At 41.1% G+C, this 17,931-nt stretch overlaps 1 non-coding gene across 1 annotated transcript; it reads left to right on the top strand.

Moving 5' to 3' along the window:
• Positions 1-14,269: 14,269 nt before the first annotated feature.
• On the top strand, positions 14,270-14,343 carry Trnat-ugu. Its single transcript has one exon. It is a non-coding gene; the product is annotated as a tRNA-Thr (tRNA).
• Positions 14,344-17,931: the final 3,588 nt, after the last annotated feature.

Raw genomic sequence — 17,931 nt, 5'->3', positions numbered from 1 at the left:
GCTAAGGAGCAAAATAAGGATCCAACATGGAAGGACATTAAGGAGAAGTGGAGGAGAAAGGAAAGCGTAGCGATTAAACAGTATTATTTAGTTCGCAATGATATTCTGTTTAAACGAAAATCGGTCGACAACTCTGATTGGTTAGTTTGTATTCCTGATGAGTGGGTCAATAAATTGATTTGGTACACACATTTCAGTTATGCACACTTTGGTCCCAGAAAATGCTTTCATAAATTACGAGAAAATTGCTACTTCAGTAATATGGAAAAACGTATTCGATCTGTTCTTGCCAAATGCAAATTATGTCAAAAGGCTAAGCCGCCAACTATTTCTCACAGAGCACTGTTGTTTCCTATCTTCCAGCGAAATTAAAGGAGATGGCTGCAGTCGATTTGTTGGGTCCTGTGGTTCGTTCTACTAATGGTTTTGCGTACATTTTGGTAGCAGTGGAATTGACATCAAAATATGTGTGTTTTACACCTTTACGCAAAGCAACAGTTCGTTCAGTATCTAATGCTTTCATCAAACATTTTCTTAAAGAAGTGGGTCATGTTATAAGGTTATATCAGATAATGGATCACAGTTTCGCTCTAAAATTTGGCTTCGTACTCTAAGGCGTCGTAAGATTAAACCAATTTTCATTTCACTTTTTCACCCTCAATCTAACGCTTCAGAGAGATGGATGAAGGAAATCAATAAATTGTGTCGACTTTATTGTCATCAGAATCACAGAACTTGGGATCAGTATCTTCATATTTTTCAAAACATTCTGAATGAACTCCCTAATGATTCAACTTCTTTACCGCCTATATTGATATTAAAAAACAAAGCACCGACAAATCGCATTTCTCATCGTTTGTCTCACAAAGGAAAGGGCTTGTGTCGCAAATTTTTTCTGCTTTATAATGGTCCATATAGAGTTCGCAAAATCATTCATGATAATACTGTCGAAGTAGAAACTCTTAAATCTCGGCGCTCTAAGGGAATACATCATATATCGAACGTTAAAATTTTTGTGGAATGACATACTTTCGAGAAACCAACAGTTATACATAAACATGCAGCGAATACAAGGATACCGCGCCGTGTTACGGCGGCGGCACATACTCAAAGCAACAGTCAAGTGTGCGCGCCGCACAAGGCAGTCGTTGACCGCAAACAATTACTTCCTACGTCACGCGTATCTACAGCTGATCGAGCGCTCAGTGCGAATGCACTGACAGCCGTAAACAAATACACAGTCTAATTTCTCTGAATAAATTCAGTATAAAGCTATAGTGACTTGATAAATTATGTTATTAACGTTCAGTATTTTTGAGGATACGGTTGTATAAAATATTTAAGACCTTCATGTAAATTCTGTGTGTGTCCGACGTTAAGAGGACTTGCTCTCGAGAAAATTTCAGGAAGAATGTAATTTCGAAGAAGAAACTAATAAACTAAAAAGGTAACTATTAACTGTGTTTATTTTTCAGGTAACATATTTCCACTTAGGTACGTACTTTAGACGTAATTTGCTGCTCGCGATTACGTGATTTATACTTTGAGTTGACTGATTTTGACAATGATTGATTAATGAACAGGGTTGTTACTTATGTATATTATGCATCGCTTGGGTGCTCTGCTTTTTCACTGATGTCATATTTTTTTGTTATGTGCCTGCTGTGCTTATTTATTTAAGTTATAATTGTCACCTGATTAATTGTGCTGATGTGGTTAGGTATGTAAGTTATACTTTGTGATTTATCTGCTTGCGCCTTCATGTTTACTTATTAAGATGACATATGAACATTTATTTGCTTATGCTGATATGATGCTAATGACCTGCTAATTATGTAAGATACATAATTGCTGCTTGCGTATGGATTGCATATTTACACATTTCTGTTTTGTTGTCATAACTACTCTTTAATTTGGTATATAGAAATGCTGATATGCGGTGTACGAACATGGAGTTTAGGTCACACTATGGTATTAATTATAGATTGTTCGTTTGGCAGAGCCTCGTTGTAGGAATTGTGCTGTATCCACTTGTTGACATTCTGTTCTCCACTGGTATATTTACTCGCTATTGCATGTTTTGCTTACGCTCAGTGCCTTATATTTTTAAGATAAGAAAATGAACTGCTATAATTCGACGAACGACATTAGTACAAGAAACTTCATTGAAGTCACATGAGCTGGAGGTTTTATGGAAGCTGTATAAATTTATGCTAATAGGAAGGAAGCTAACGACATGACATACCAACACTAGGTTTAGACCATTGACAGTTATTACACTGCATTCTTCGTGAACAATTGAAATAGCTAGTGACACTTGACACAGGAAATACTCCACATGTTTGCTTCTGTTTTGCCATGATTCTGGAAGTGGTGTACACACTGTGAAATATTATGACCATTCACACTCCGTAATCGTACGTACTTACTGAAAGTTATTCGAACTAAAGGCTGTTAGAGGTCATGTATGCATTTCTTTTATTTAATGATGGACACGGTAACCAAAATGTATTTTATAATTCATAATGAGTAGAAGATTTGGCTCAGGTGGACTACACAGAGGTTGTGTGTGGACATTGTGTCTTCGGATTGCATGGGATGATAAATTGAAATTTGCACTAGGATTTTATCTGTACTTGTTCGAGGAGACTGACTACAGGAAAGAGTTGTTATGGAAGTGAAATGATATTGGCGATAAGGTTTATATGTGTCGACGTATTGAAGATGTATTATTGAGGTATTGAGATTGTGTGAAGTTGATGATTATTGGAGTTTTGGTGGACAAGAGGTAAGGTAAATGATATTGATGATAAGGTTTATATGTATCGACGTAAGAGGTATTATTGAAGTATTGAAATTATGTGATGCTGATGGTTATTGGAGTTTTGGTGGATAAGAGGTAAAGTAAGTGAGGAGCATATTTTTTTTTGTTGGTTTATATGGAACAAGGAAGATGAAGTTGGCAGACTAGAACACTCAAGTAGAAGGAAGATTGTCTATACACACACTTTGTTAAATCACTAAGTAGTATACTTTTTTTTGGAGAGAGGAAGCTTTTGCATATCTTGGCTCACTGACAGTTGTTCAGCAACCGTACATTTGATTTGGCTTGGCAAACATTGGTCTTGACATGATGACTATGACGTTGACTAACTATTACTGACTGTTATACACTGCTGACACTACTACTTGATACACATGTCGAACATCAAATTTTTGACAGAATTGCATTTACACAGTTAACACTAATCAATTACACAGTAGTAATTAATGAGGATGAAAGATGAGTGAGTGTATTTTGTGTGTTTTCCTTTCCTAATCCCAAATAATTGGGACCGACCTATCTCCTAAATATTATTTTACTTGTTTGTTGTGGCTTGCACTGACACCCATAAATATTATAGGTTTACTGATATTTGTGTATTTGTAATAGTTAATATGACAATTCTCTGATATCATTTGCGTGTTTATTACAATTTGTATGTTTAGTGTAAGAGCATTGAGAATAATTTTGTAAAAGCAATTGTGTGTGCCTTCAAACTGTTGTACGTGCGTGCACCTGTTCAACATTGCTGGGTGCCACTGTTGGAACTGCTTCTACTGAAATGATGTCACTTGTTGGTGTCTGCACCTGTTCAACATTGCTGGGTGCCACTGATGGAACTGCTTCTACTGACATAATGTCACTTGTTGGTGTCTGCACCTGCTCAACATTGCTGGGTGCCACTGATGGAACTGCTTCTACTGACATAATGTCACTTGTTGGTGTCTGCACCTGCTCAACATTGCTGGGTGCCACTGATGGAACTGCTTCTACTGACATAATGTCACTTGTTGGTGTCTGCACCCGCTCAACAATGCTGGGTGCCACTGATGGACTGCTTCTACTGAAATGATGTCACTTGTTGGCGTCTGCACCTGTTCAACATTGCTGGGTGCCACTGTTGGAACTGCTTCTACTGAAATGATGTCACTTGTTGGTGTCTGCACCTGTTCAACATTGCTGGGTGCCACTGATGGAACTGCTTCTACTGACATAATGTCACTTGTTGGTGTCTGCACCTGCTCAACATTGCTGGGTGCCACTGATGGAACTGCTTCTACTGACATAATGTCACTTGTTGGCGTCTGCACCTGTTCAACATTGCTGGATGCAACTGATGGAACTGCTTCTACTGACATAATGTCACTTCTTGCTGTCTGCACCTGCTCGACATTGCTGGGTGCCACTGATGGAACTCTTTCTATTGACATGTCACTTGTTGGCTTCTGCACCTGTTCAACATTGCTGGATGCAACTGATGGAACTGCTTCTACTGACATAATGTCACTTCTTGCTGTCTGCACCTGCTCGACATTGCTGGGTGCCACTGATGGAACTGTTTCTACTGAAATGATGTCACTTGTTGGTGTCTGCACCTACTCAACATTGCTGGGTGCCACTGATGGAACTGCTTCTACTGAAATGGTGTCACTTGTTGGTGTCTGCACCTGTTCAACATTGATGGGTGCCACTGTTGGAACTGCTTCTACTGAAATGATGTTACTTCTTACTGTCTGCACCTGTCAACATTACTGGGTGCCACTGATGGAACTGCTTCTATTGAGATGATGTCACTTGTTGGTGTCTGCACCTGTTGACCATTGCTGGGTGCTACTGCTGGAACTGTCAACTACTTGTTTATTGAACTATGGAAAGCATTTTATGTGAATATTTGTATTTTATGTGAATATTTGTATTTTTCCCGAGGGCATGCAGCTTTACTGTATGATTACATGATGATGGCGTCCTCTTGGGTAAAATATTCCGGAGGTAAAATAGTCCCCCATTCGGATCTCCGGGCGGGGACTACTCAAAAGGATGTCGTTATCAGGAGAAAGAAAACTGGCGTTCTACGGATCGGAGCGTGGAATGTCAGATCCCTTAATCGGGCAGGTAGGTTAGAAAATTTAAAAAGGGAAATGGATAGGTTGAAGTTAGATATAGTGGGAATTAGTGAAGTTCGGTGGCAGGAGGAACAAGACTTCTGGTCAGGTGACTACAGGGTTATAAACACAAAATCAAATAGGGGCAATGCAGGAGTAGGTTTAATAATGAATAGGAAAATAGGAATGCGGGTAAGCTACTACAAACAGCATAGTGAACGCATTATTGTGGCCAAGATAGATACGAAGCCCACGCCTACTACAGTAGTACAAGTTTATATGCCAACTAGCTCTGCAGATGACGAAGAAATTGAAGAAATGTATGATGAAATAAAAGAAATTATTCAGATTGTGAAGGGAGACGAAATTTTAATAGTCATGGGTGACTGGAATTCGAGTATAGGAAAAGGGAGAGAAGGAAACATAGTAGGTGAATATGGATTGGGGGACAGAAATGAAAGAGGAAGCCGCCTGGTCGAATTTTGCACAGAGCACAACATAATCATAACTAACACTTGGTTTAAGAATCATGAAAGAAGGTTGTATACATGGAAGAACCCTGGAGATACTAAAAGGTATCAGATAGATTATATAATGGTAAGACAGAGATTTAGGAACCAGGTTTTAAATTGTAAGACATTTCCAGGGGCAGATGTGGACTCTGACCACAATCTATTGGTTATGACCTGTAGATTGAAACTGAAGAAACTGCAAAAAGGTGGGAATTTAAGGAGATGGGACCTGGATAAACTAAAAGAACCAGAGGTTGTACAGAGATTCAGGGAGAGCATAAGGGAGCAATTGACAGGAATGGGGGAAATAAATACAGTAGAAGAAGAATGGGTAGCTTTGAGGGATGAAGTAGTGAAGGCAGCAGAGGATCAAGTAGGTAAAAAGACGAGGGCTAGTAGAAATCCTTGGGTAACAGAAGAAATATTGAATTTAATTGATGAAAGGAGAAAATATAAAAATGCAGTAAGTGAAACAGGCAAAAAGGAATACAAACGTCTCAAAAATGAGATCGTCAGGAAGTGCAAAATGGCTAAGCAGGGATGGCTAGAGGACAAATGTAAGGATGTAGAGGCCTATCTCACTAGGGGTAAGATAGATACCGCCTACAGGAAAATTAAAGAGACCTTTGGAGATAAGAGAATGACTTGTATGAATATCAAGAGCTCAGATGGAAACCCAGTTCTAAGCAAAGAAGGGAAAGCAGAAAGGTGGAAGGAGTATATAGAGGGTCTATACAAGGGCGATGTACTTGAGGACAATATTATGGAAATGGAAGAGGATGTAGATGAAGATGAAATGGGAGATATGATACTGCGTGAAGAGTTTGACAGAGCACTGAAAGACCTGAGTCGAAACAAGGCCCCCGGAGTAGACAATATTCCATTGGAACTACTGACGGCCGTGGAAGAGCCAGTCCTGACAAAACTCTACCATCTGGTGAGCAAGATGTATGAAACAGGCGAAATACCCTCAGACTTCAAGAAGAATATAATAATTCCAATCCCAAAGAAAGCAGGTGTTGACAGATGTGAAAATTACCGAACTATCAGCTTAATAAGTCACAGCTGCAAAATACTAACACGAATTCTTTACAGACGAATGGAAAAACTAGTAGAAGCCAACCTCGGGGAAGATCAGTTTGGATTCCGTAGAAACACTGGAACACGTGAGGCAATACTGACCTTACGACTTATCTTAGAAGAAAGATTAAGGAAAGGCAAACCTACGTTTCTAGCATTTGTAGACTTAGAGAAAGCTTTTGACAATGTTGACTGGAATACTCTCTTTCAAATTCTAAAGGTGGCAGGGGTAAAATACAGGGAGCGAAAAGCTATTTACAATTTGTACAGAAACCAGATGGCAGTTATAAGAGTCGACGGACATGAAAGGGAAGCAGTGGTTGGGAAGGGAGTAAGACAGGGTTGTAGCCTCTCCCCGATGTTGTTCAATCTGTATATTGAGCAAGCAGTAAAGGAAACAAAAGAAAAATTCGGAGTAGGTATTAAAATTCATGGAGAAGAAATAAAAACTTTGAGGTTCGCCGATGACATTGTAATTCTGTCAGAGACAGCAAAGGACTTGGAAGAGCAGTTGAATGGAATGGACAGTGTCTTGAAAGGAGGATATAAGATGAACATCAACAAAAGCAAAACAAGGATAATGGAATGTAGTCTAATTAAGTCGGGTGATGCTGAGGGAATTAGATTAGGAAATGCGGCACTTAAAGTAGTAAAGGAGTTTTGCTATTTGGGGAGCAAAATAACTGATGATGGTCGAAGTAGAGAGGATATAAAATGTAGGCTGGCAATGGCAAGGAAAGCGTTTCTGAAGAAGAGAAATTTGTTAACATCCAGTATTGATTTAAGTGTCAGGAAGTCATTTCTGAAAGTATTCGTATGGAGTGTAGCCATGTATGGAAGTGAAACATGGACGATAAATAGTTTGGACAAGAAGAGAATAGAAGCTTTCGAAATGTGGTGCTACAGAAGAATGCTGAAGATTAGATGGGTAGATCACATAACTAATGAGGAAGTATTGAATAGGATTGGGGAGAAGAGAAGTTTGTGGCACAACTTGATCAGAAGAAGGGATCGGTTGGTAGGACATGTTCTGAGGCATCAAGGGATCACCAATTTAGTACTGGAGGGCAGCGTGGAGGGTAAAAATCGTAGAGGGAGACCAAGAGATGAATACACTAAGCAGATTCAGAAGGATGTAGGTTGCAGTAGGTACTGGGAGATGAAAAAGCTTGCACAGGATAGAGTAGCATGGAGAGCTGCATCAAACCAGTCTCAGGACTGAAGACCACAACAACAACAACATTTGTATAAACTGATTTTTTGTATATTACTGTTTGTGAAATGTTATGAGACTCTTACCTGCACATATTCGTCATTGCTGACGCTATTGATTGAATTGTTTAACCACATGATACTCGTGTAAACTATTATGTAAAGTCACATGTGTGAAAGAATTTGTATTCCTTACTGTATTTTATATATTAGGTTATTGAAAGGTCAGTGCAAAGCCAAAATTTTATCTAGTTATGTGATATTTACATATTAATACTATCTTTCATTTTTGTCTGTATTTTTTTGGACGAATTTGGTGGTATTTTCACCACCAATGCTGGCAAAAATACCATCAAATTCTAGCCCGTGGAGGAGGGGCATATGAAAGGTGGCTACACTGAGCCACAGCGCCAGAGATTGCGCCAAAGAGTATTATTCCGCCGCCTCCACTGGCAGTGCTTGTTGATAAGTTCCCGTAGTCAGTGCTTGTTGAGAAGTAGCAGTAGTCAGTCGTTGTTGAGATGTGGTGGTAGTTAGTGCTTTGGAGAGAGGATGTTGATACCTGTACTATTTGAGGCCATGTTGTGTGCAGATGTTTTGATGGGCTAGACACCAGATGCTGTTCGAATGGAGATATTCTAATGATCAGAGTACTTTTCGTCAATATATATAAAGGTAAAGAAAATTTTTTTATTTTTTTATTTCAAATGTGTGAAACAATAATGCCCCTTGGTCACAGATTCAGTCAACAAAGCATTTGGCTCGTGTTCTTGTATTAGACTGTATTTCTGGTTTCGATGTGCAATTATAGTATTTCTGTTTTTTTTTTTTTTTAACTACTTCAGTATAAATGGTATTTAAAATATCTTGTCTTATTGAGGAAGAACCGTGCCAGATGTGTACGTTGAATCACACTTCCACACACAGAACAGCTACACCTGTGTTTTGTTGTTTCCTAGGTTTTATAGTTGCTGGGGACTTAATTAATTAATTGTATTAACGGAAGTTTTCTTTCATTTCTTGTTGTTGTTCTATGCAGTCAGACTGCGTACTAATACTAGTCAGGGCCAACCGGTTACGAGACTTGCGTAACCGGACAGACAGCTACTAAAATTAAAATTATTTGCATTCTATATTAATTAAGCTCCCATGCAATCTCTAATGACTACTGAAGTCGATGATATGGATTACCTTGTTAGTAGGTGGCAGCACACTGCACCTAATACGAAAACCGTATGTTTTGGGGGTGTCCTGATATTTTTGACCACATAGTGTATATTAGCAATAAATGTGTGACATTTATTGTGAAACACAGTAGTAATTTTACAATTAATATAGCTTCCTTTATCCTCTAATTTGATAAGAAACAATCGTGTAGTTACGTGCTACGGACATGGGTAGATAATGAAAAATAAAAAAGAAACAAAATGAAACCAATAATTGAATTTCGCACACAAGGCGCAATACTTTGAAACCGCGACACTACCCACTGTATCAAAGCTTCACCGTAGTCCGATTGAAATTACTTGATAGTTGACACTTCACGCGTTGGAGCTTGTTTCCTCCAATCAGAGCGCTCGACGTGACGCCTGAACCGTTCGGCCGTTGCCGAGCTGCCACAGCAGTTCATCAGTACACTTCCAGTTTCTTGTCCAGCATTCTTTCTTCGTGTGTTTCGAGCGTCAATGACGGCTTCAGCTCTGCTGGTTCACTTTCAGTCAGATGTCTGTGGAGGAATGGAAGACCATTCTTCTTCCTCGAGAGCCGAAACCAGAGAAGCTAGTGCTATTGGACGGTGGGGTCTGAAGTGAAGTCGACATTCAGACTCAACCGAAAGGTGTTCCATTGGGTTCAGGCCGGGACTCTTGGCTGGGGCCCTACTCCGTATCGTTCATACCGGGCAGTGCAGTAGGTTAACCTCGTCAACCTCGTCAGTGACGTCATTTTCGATTCTTTATTCGAAGTTCCTATTAAGTAAGTTTCTGAGACCTGTTACCGATCAGTCCTACTGCCGATTTTTCGACAGTTGTACCGAGAGGTTTTGGATTTCGGTATGGCCCTCTGGTTCGATTCGGTGTGGTTTATCTACGCCTGAAATTTGTTATTTTAAAGATATTGAGCGGTTTTAGCTTCGGATTTAGTGATTTTGTTACTGAAGAATCACCAGGACGCGTCTGGGAGGAAAGTGAGTTCATAATAGACTATTTACTTTTGTTATAAATATAGTTTGTATTGTTGTTACTGTGAATGACTATAACACAAAAAACAGTTTCGGTCAATATTCTCACAAAATACTTGTTATTTTTACGCAATTAAGAGTTTAAAAAGTCATTAAATTTCAAAAGGCCGGCTCTGCTTACATGTATCACATGAGTGTCAGCTGAAATCAGTGGTGACTTCACGTACTTTTTTCCGCAAATGGCTTAAAACTTTTAAGTAACAATGCAAAGGAATTTTGTGAAGCCTGATAGAGGAAACCTTCCAAAATTTCTGCATTTACGACTCACGCTCGCCTCATTCGCCAACGAAGCCAGCCTGCATCTTTCTGGAGTGTTTCGTGGAATATAGATCCGAAGCCATGCGAGTTCTAATAGCAAAGTTGGTAAGGCAACGAACTGCCGTCTCGAAGGTCGTAATGTTCTCATACCGCATGATACCAAAAGATTTCCCCCCCCCCCCTCCTCTTCGACTTTGTAACACATTCAGAGACTTCGTTAATCGTCAAAGTTAAGCATTTTTTTACACGTAAGAGGGCGCTTTCTCTATAACGAGTATCTTCGATTTCGTGACTTCCATATGCTTAAGAAATGAAAGATGGAATTGTTGTGCGTGAAACAACTGACATTGACATTTACACTTTTTCTTGTCGCAAATAATTCACCATTCTTTCTGAATACGTAGCGATTTACGAGAGTGTGATCAGGCAATAATCTAAGAGCACAACTTAAATTACTATTAATGAAACTAGCAGCAAGCGTCTTTATACTCTAGGTTGTCACAAGTGTTTATCTGTGATCGAATCCTTAACAACAGTAGACAGAGATGAAAGATTCTCACCACAGTATTTTCAGACTTACTTTGGCCCTGTTCCACGTTGTAAATTTGTCATAAGATCTTATGAGACCAAACTGCTTAGGTCATCGGTTCCTAAGCTTACACACTACTTAATCTAACTTGAACTAACAGACGTTATGGACAACACACACACCGATGCCTGAGGGAGGACTGAAACCTCCAACGGCGGGAGCCGCACGGACTGTGATAAGATGCCTCAGAATGCGCGGCTTCCCTTCCTGCCACTACCCCGAACCTGCCCCCAGGGATGGACGTAGTGTACCCCAGGTGTCTGTGTCTAGTGTAAGCCATGAATTAGTGTGAACGTCTGCAAATGTCTGTGAGTCGTGTAACTGAGGTAGAATGTGGGGACCAGCCCAGTATTCACCTTGTGGGATGTGGAAAACCACCTAAAAACAACATCCATTTGGCGCGCCTACCCGAGTCCAGGAAGCAGCGCATTAGCGCTCTCGGCTATCCTGGCAGGTATTTTCAGACTATACCATCATGTATGAAACATTTTGATTCATCAGCTGCATATTATAAACTAGCACGAACTTGTATAGCTGCACTCGCCACACACTCTCGAAAAGGAATTTTTTAAATTTTGTTTTTCTGAACTAAATTGTTGACGTATCATATAAGGAAGTAGGCTACTTCATCATTTGGATCTGTAGGAGTGAATTACAACCACATTCTATGCATCTTCTTATTCTTTCATAATCTCTTAAGCAATTTTTCGGGTTCATGGAGATGTGTTCCATCTGTGTAACTAATTGAAGGTAAGTTGTTTATTGCCATATGCGTTTCGCTTCTTTTATTTGTGAAACACATTCCAAAACGTAAAATCGATAACAAGACGTCGATGTGAATAAGAATAAAATGACATAATGTGACATGTATGACAGTTTCCAAAACACTGTTAATATTCTATCGCTATCATGCATTCGTGGAAGCATGTGGTCAGCGAAATTTGAACAGTATTACGTACTCTAACCACACTTTTCAGTACTATGATGAATGGCGTGCCGTGTCGGCTGCTTGCCACTTCAGGTTCGTGCTGCTGTGGCGCTGCAGTGCACATGCGCGGATCTAGGGCATATTGCTTTTGATTGGTTGGCGCGAGGAGAACTGACAACAGCGTTTCGGTTCTTTAGGATCGTTCGACATCGCTACCGAAATGCTTACAGAATAACGTTGGGGCTGTCCTTCGAAAACAAGATCGTTCGGTGCGCTCGTGTACCGAACCGATCGGCAAAATGGCGGAAAGGTACAGAATAGGACCCCAGACCTGTCTAATTCAGCACTGTCTATGAAATCTTCCTACACTATATGCAGTGCCCAATGCTGTGGAATGCGTTATTTTCATCTGCATTTAGCGTTTCCTTAAGCACTATTAGGGGACCACGCCCTAAACATGAAAAACCGTAACAATGCCTCTGTACGTGACTGTTGGTACCCCAAACCACGACAGGCAACGTTCCTCGCACATTCGCCCAAATCCAAAGCCTTCCATAAGACTGCCCCAGGGCGTAGCGTGATTCATCACTCCCACTCATTTCTAGTTGTCCACTGTCCAATGACGTCGCTCTTTACAGCAACTCTCTTAACACTCACTACAGAAATGTGTGGCTTATGAAGAGCAACTCGGCAGCTGCACACGTTGTAAACATGAGCTCTGCCTGCTCTTGGTTTAGCTGTGCTTGTTCATTCGCTTTTGCACTTGACAATTACATCACGAAGTGTCGGCTTTGGCAGCTTTAGAATGGTGGAAATATCTGTGACGGATTTGTTAGTCATGTGGCATCCAGTGACTAGTTCACCTTCAAAGTCACCAAGTTCAGGGTCTCCTGATTGACCCATGTCGCCATTACCGCTTCTCTACTAGCAACAAAATACACTCATCCTCATGAATTAAGGATAATTGTAGAATGTGGTGCCACACAACGTGGCATTACACAAAACTGGCTCTAATAGCATAGGCACATAGGGAACAAACACGACACGGATCTGTAAGTCCACGGTATTGGTGATAAGTTGAGAAAACCGTCCCGAAACACATGTGCTACAAAACTCCACTGCTTCCTGCGCATGTATCCCAGCATCAATATGGGACATGATCACCATGCACACGTACACAGGCCGCACAACGGGTTTGCATACTCTGGATCAGGTGGTCTAGTAGCTGCTTGGGTATAGCCTCCCATTCTTGCACCAGTGTCTGTCGGAGCTCCTGAAGTGTCGTAGGGATTTGAAGACGTGCAGCGATACGTCGACGGAGAGCATCCCAGACGTGCTCGATGGGGTTTGGGTCTGGAGAACAGGCAGGCCACTCCATTCGCCTGATATCTTCTGTTTCAAGGTACTCCTCCACGATGGCAGAACGGTGGGGCCGTGCGTTATCATCCCTCAGGAGGAAGGTGGGACCCACTGCACCCCTGAAAAGGCGTACATACTGGTGCAAAATGACGTCCCAATACACCTGACCTGTTACAGTTCCTCTGTCAAAGACATGCAGGGGTGTACGTGCACCAATCATAATCCCACCCCACACCATCAAACCACGACATCCATACAGGTCCCTTTCAGGGACATTAAGGCGTTGGTATCTGGTTCGTAGTTCATGCCAGATGAAAACCCGGCGAGAATCACTGTTCAGACTATACCTGGACTCGTCCGTGAACATAACCTGGGACCACTGTTCCAATGACCATGTACCGTGTTCTTGACACCAGGCTTTACGGTCTCTTCTGTGACCAGGGGTCAGCAGAATGCCCCGGCTTCGACATATTGTAGCTCTTTCTGTTTACTTCTGTGGTTTTATGTAGTTTTTCCAGCTTTACATTACTCCTCTTTTAATATCAATCAGATGCTCACTTGAGCAATTTCATCTCTGCAGCCGTCTCATTTTCGTTGCCTTAAATTATACTAAACATGGCAATGCAGATCTAATTTGTCTTGTCCTGATAGATGTGGAACGGAACGGACGCAAAACGAGGTGCGCTGACGTTTTTATAGCAGGATAAAAGATAGGTTTTAAAATGCTTTGATGTGGACTAGAAGATTGATCGCAAATCTGTACATGAATCGCCGCGCGGGATCAGCCGAGCAGTCTTAGGCGCTGCAGTCATAGACTGTGCGGCTGGTCCCGGCGGAGGTTCGAGTCCTCCCTCGGGCATGGGTGTGTGTGTTTGTCCTTAGGTTAATTTAGTTTAAGTAGTGTGTAAGCGTAGGGACTGATGACCTTAGCAGTTAAGTCCCATTAGATTTCACACACATTTGAACATTTTTGTACACGAATCAGAAAGCTCGGGTACGAATAGGTAATGGGATCTCTAAAGACATCAAGACTGGGAGAGGTGTTAGACAAGGTTGTTGTCTCTCGCCGATCCTATTTAACACCTGTCTGGAGGAAGTAGTGGAGAATGTGGGTTTCGCGGGAGGCGTGCCAGAGATAAATCCCTGCAGTTGCGCTCTCCTCTGTGTCCTCGGTGGCTCAGAAGGATAGAGCGTCTGCCATGTAAGCAGGAGATCCCGGGTTCGAGTCCCGGTCGGGGCACACATTTTCATCTGTCCCCGTTGACGTATGTCAACGCCTGTAAGCAGCGAAGGGTGTTCATTTCAATGTAATTTGAGTACTGGAAAGTTGTTTGGATGCGCCACGAGGCGTCATGATAGGTGGGTGGAAAATTGAATGTATTAGATCTGCAGATGACATGGCAATCATAGCAGAAAATCAAGAGACGCTGACTCAAATGCTGAATGACCTGAATGAAGCCTGTGCAGTATATGGTATGAAAATTAATAAAAATAAAATCAAAAGCATGCTAAAAGGCTTAAAGATTAGGAAAGTGAAAATTAAGTTGGGGGCCACAAATCATTGAACAGGTAAGAGCATTCAAGCATCTGATAAGTTAGATTAAAGAAGACATGGATTGTCAACTAGATATCAAAGTGATAATGTCTCTGGCGAAAGAGGCATTTCAAAAGCAGAGAAGACTCCTAACTGTTTAAACAAGGAACCAAGGAAGCGGCCAGTTAAGTGCTTAATATGGAGCGTGGCCTTGTATAGAGCAGAAACACAGACTTTGAGAAAGCAAGATGAGGAGAGAATTGAAGCTTGTGAAATGTGATATGGCGTAGAATGGAGAAGATCAGCTGGACTGATAAAATCAGGAATGTAGAAGTACTGAGGAAAGTTGGAGAAGAACAGACGATGCTGCTGACGGTGAAGAACAGGAAACTAAACTGGGTAGGCCACAATCTAAGAAGAGATTGCCTTCTAGTAGAGGCAATTGAAGGTTTCGTCCCGGGAAAGAGAGGGAAGGGCAGAGGAAGGTTCCAGAAGCTGGATGATGTCAGCTGGCCACAAGGATGGTACCAAAGAATGAAGAGGATCGCAGATGAGAGAGAATCATGGGAGGGCTAGGCAGTCAAAACCTGTCACAAGGCGGACAACCCATAGATGAAGATCATGATGTAGACTACATTAATAATCCGCTCGGTTATTTTATATTTATGTTATTAGAAGAGAAAGAGATTCTCAAAGAAAACCGAAGGTTATTTTCCGCCAGTCGCTATCTTTTTATAAGAAACTCTGATGTCCCTCCTTTTCTCGTTATGGACATTTTGTGAGAAGTATGTGGGACTTACGTAGGCTGACAGACAATTCTGTTCCCCTGCAGCGTGGGTGTCCGCACATAATTTATCCAGGAGGGGGCAAAAATCTAAAACTGCCATGGAATAACATGTTATACAAGTTATACAGCAATCGCAAAGGCCTAAAGTATTGTCTCAGTGCGGCAGGCCACTTAATGTTGCAACTGATTAAACGAGAGGTTTAGCAGACTCTTGGGAAATCAATTCTAGAAGTGTATGAGAATTCCGCAATGAATAAAAACTTTTCTCCAGATTCGTAATATGACGCGATGGGCGGGACAAATGGGAGGGGAATGTTAGCTGGAGTGGGTGGGGGGAGGGCGTGACGCCAATGATTTGCAAGTTTTCTTGTGTTAAAGTCTTCTGCATTCGCGACGTTCCTACAGATCACGGGCCCTCCGGCTTGATCCACTACGCCCCAAATGGTAAACTCTAACGGTATAGAGACGCTTCCTTGCGGCAGACCTGAAATTATCTTTATATCATTCGGTTTCGTCGCATCGAGAGCGATGTGTTTAGTTGTATGCACAAGGACGTCCTGAATCCCGTCACTAGTGTGGTCCAGTACTCGGCAAGCTCGTATTTTCTTTGCTAGCGTTGGAACACGTGAGAAAATACTGATTAAGGAAAGGGAAGCCTACGTTTCTAGCATTTGTAGACTTACAGAAAGCTTTTGACAATGTTGATTGGAATACTCTCTTTCAAATTCTGAAGGTGGCAGGGGTAAAATACAGGGAGCGAAAGGCTATTTACACTTTGCACAGAAACCAGATGGCAGTTATAAGAGTCGAGGGACATGAAAGGGAAGCAGTGGTTGGGAAGCGAGTGAGACAGGGTTGTAGCCTTTCCCCGATGTTATTCAATCTGTATATTGAGCAAGCAGTAAAGGAAACAAAAGAAAAATTCGTAGTAGGAATTAAAATCCATGGAGAAGAAATAAAAACCTTGAGGTTCGCCAATGACATTGTAATTCTGTCAGAGAGAGCAAAGGATCTGGAAGAGCAGCTGAACGGAATTGACAGTGTGTTGAAAGGATGATATAAAATGAACATCAACAAAAGCAAAACGAGGATAATGGAATGTAATCGAATTAAATCGGGTGATGCTGCGGGAATTAGATTAGGAAAAGAGACACTTAAAGTAGTAAATGAGCTTTGATATTTGGGGAGCAAAATAACTGATGATGGTCGAAGTAGAGAGGATATAAAATGTAAACTGGCAATGGCAAGAAAAGCGTTTTTGAAAAAGAGAAATTTGTTAACTTCGAGTATAGATTTAAGTGTCAGGAAGTCGTTTCTGAAAGTATTTGTATGGAGTGTAGCCATTATGGAAGTGGAACATGGACGGTAAATAGTTTAGACAAGAAGAGAATAGATGCTTTCGAAATGTGGTGCTATAGAAGAATGCTGAAGAATAGATGGGTAGATCACATAACTAATGAGGAGGTATTGAATAGAATTGGGGAGAAGAGGAGCTTGTGGCACTACTTGACTAGAAGAAGGGATCGGGTGGTAGGACATGTTCTGAGGCATCAAGGGATCACAAATTTAGCATTGGAGGGCAACGTGGATGGTAAAAACCGTAGAGGGAGACCAAGAGATGAATACACTAAGCAGATTCAGAAGAATGTAGGTTGCAGTAGGTACTGGGAGATGATGAAGCTTGCACAGGATAGAGTAGCATAGAGAGCTGCATCAAACCAGTCTCTGGACTGAAGACAACAAATGGCAAGGCCTAATGCCTTTCGGAAGCAGGGATGGGAAAAACCGAACGGTTAAAACTGATGCCGATATTTTGATTCTGAATAACCGGCATTTTTCGGTATTTATTTGTTCCCGGTTGTAAGATGTGTCTTAACTTTTACTAACAACCGAGTAAAATAACCGGAATACCAATTAGTTACACCAGCAGTGCTAAAATCTTTGGAACTTCCAGCATGATTGAGCAGCTGTGCGTCAGCAACTTCTGTTAATCAGTACGACGAGGAACCAGTCCAAAGTTGCATATTTTACTTTTTTTATTCACTCGATGACTAGTTTCGGGCAGAAACCCATTTTCAAATCATCGTAACATAGGCAAAAATGGTCAGAACAGTAACAGCGCATATAAATCTGTTCGTTGCATATTTTGATACGATTTTCACATCTTCGGAAATACCATTTTTACTTTATTACGATGATTTGAAAATGCGTCTCGACCCGAAACTAGTCATCGAGTGAATGAAAAAAGTAAAATATGCAACTTTGGATTGGTTTTTCGTCGTACTAAAATTTTTCGTTTCTAAGCAATCCTTTTTTAAAAAGAGGAGTTATTCTTATTCTTAAAATCCGCATTGGTTTGAAATATCGCGTTATAGTAGAAAATGGGGAAAGCGATCAGTGCTATTTTAATAACAATCCAGACAGAAACTAGCAACAAACAAAACACATGCACAAGAATTGGGACAGCATTCCTCAGACAACGGTCTCCCTGTTGCCGTGTGCCGGAC

The sequence above is a fragment of the Schistocerca piceifrons genome, chromosome 9 (genome assembly GCF_021461385.2).
Source record: "Schistocerca piceifrons isolate TAMUIC-IGC-003096 chromosome 9, iqSchPice1.1, whole genome shotgun sequence".
Classification (NCBI taxonomy): Eukaryota; Metazoa; Arthropoda; class Insecta; order Orthoptera; family Acrididae; genus Schistocerca; species Schistocerca piceifrons.
The sequence above is the reverse complement of the archived record's forward strand: the minus strand, read 5'-3'. Positions and strand labels throughout refer to the sequence as shown.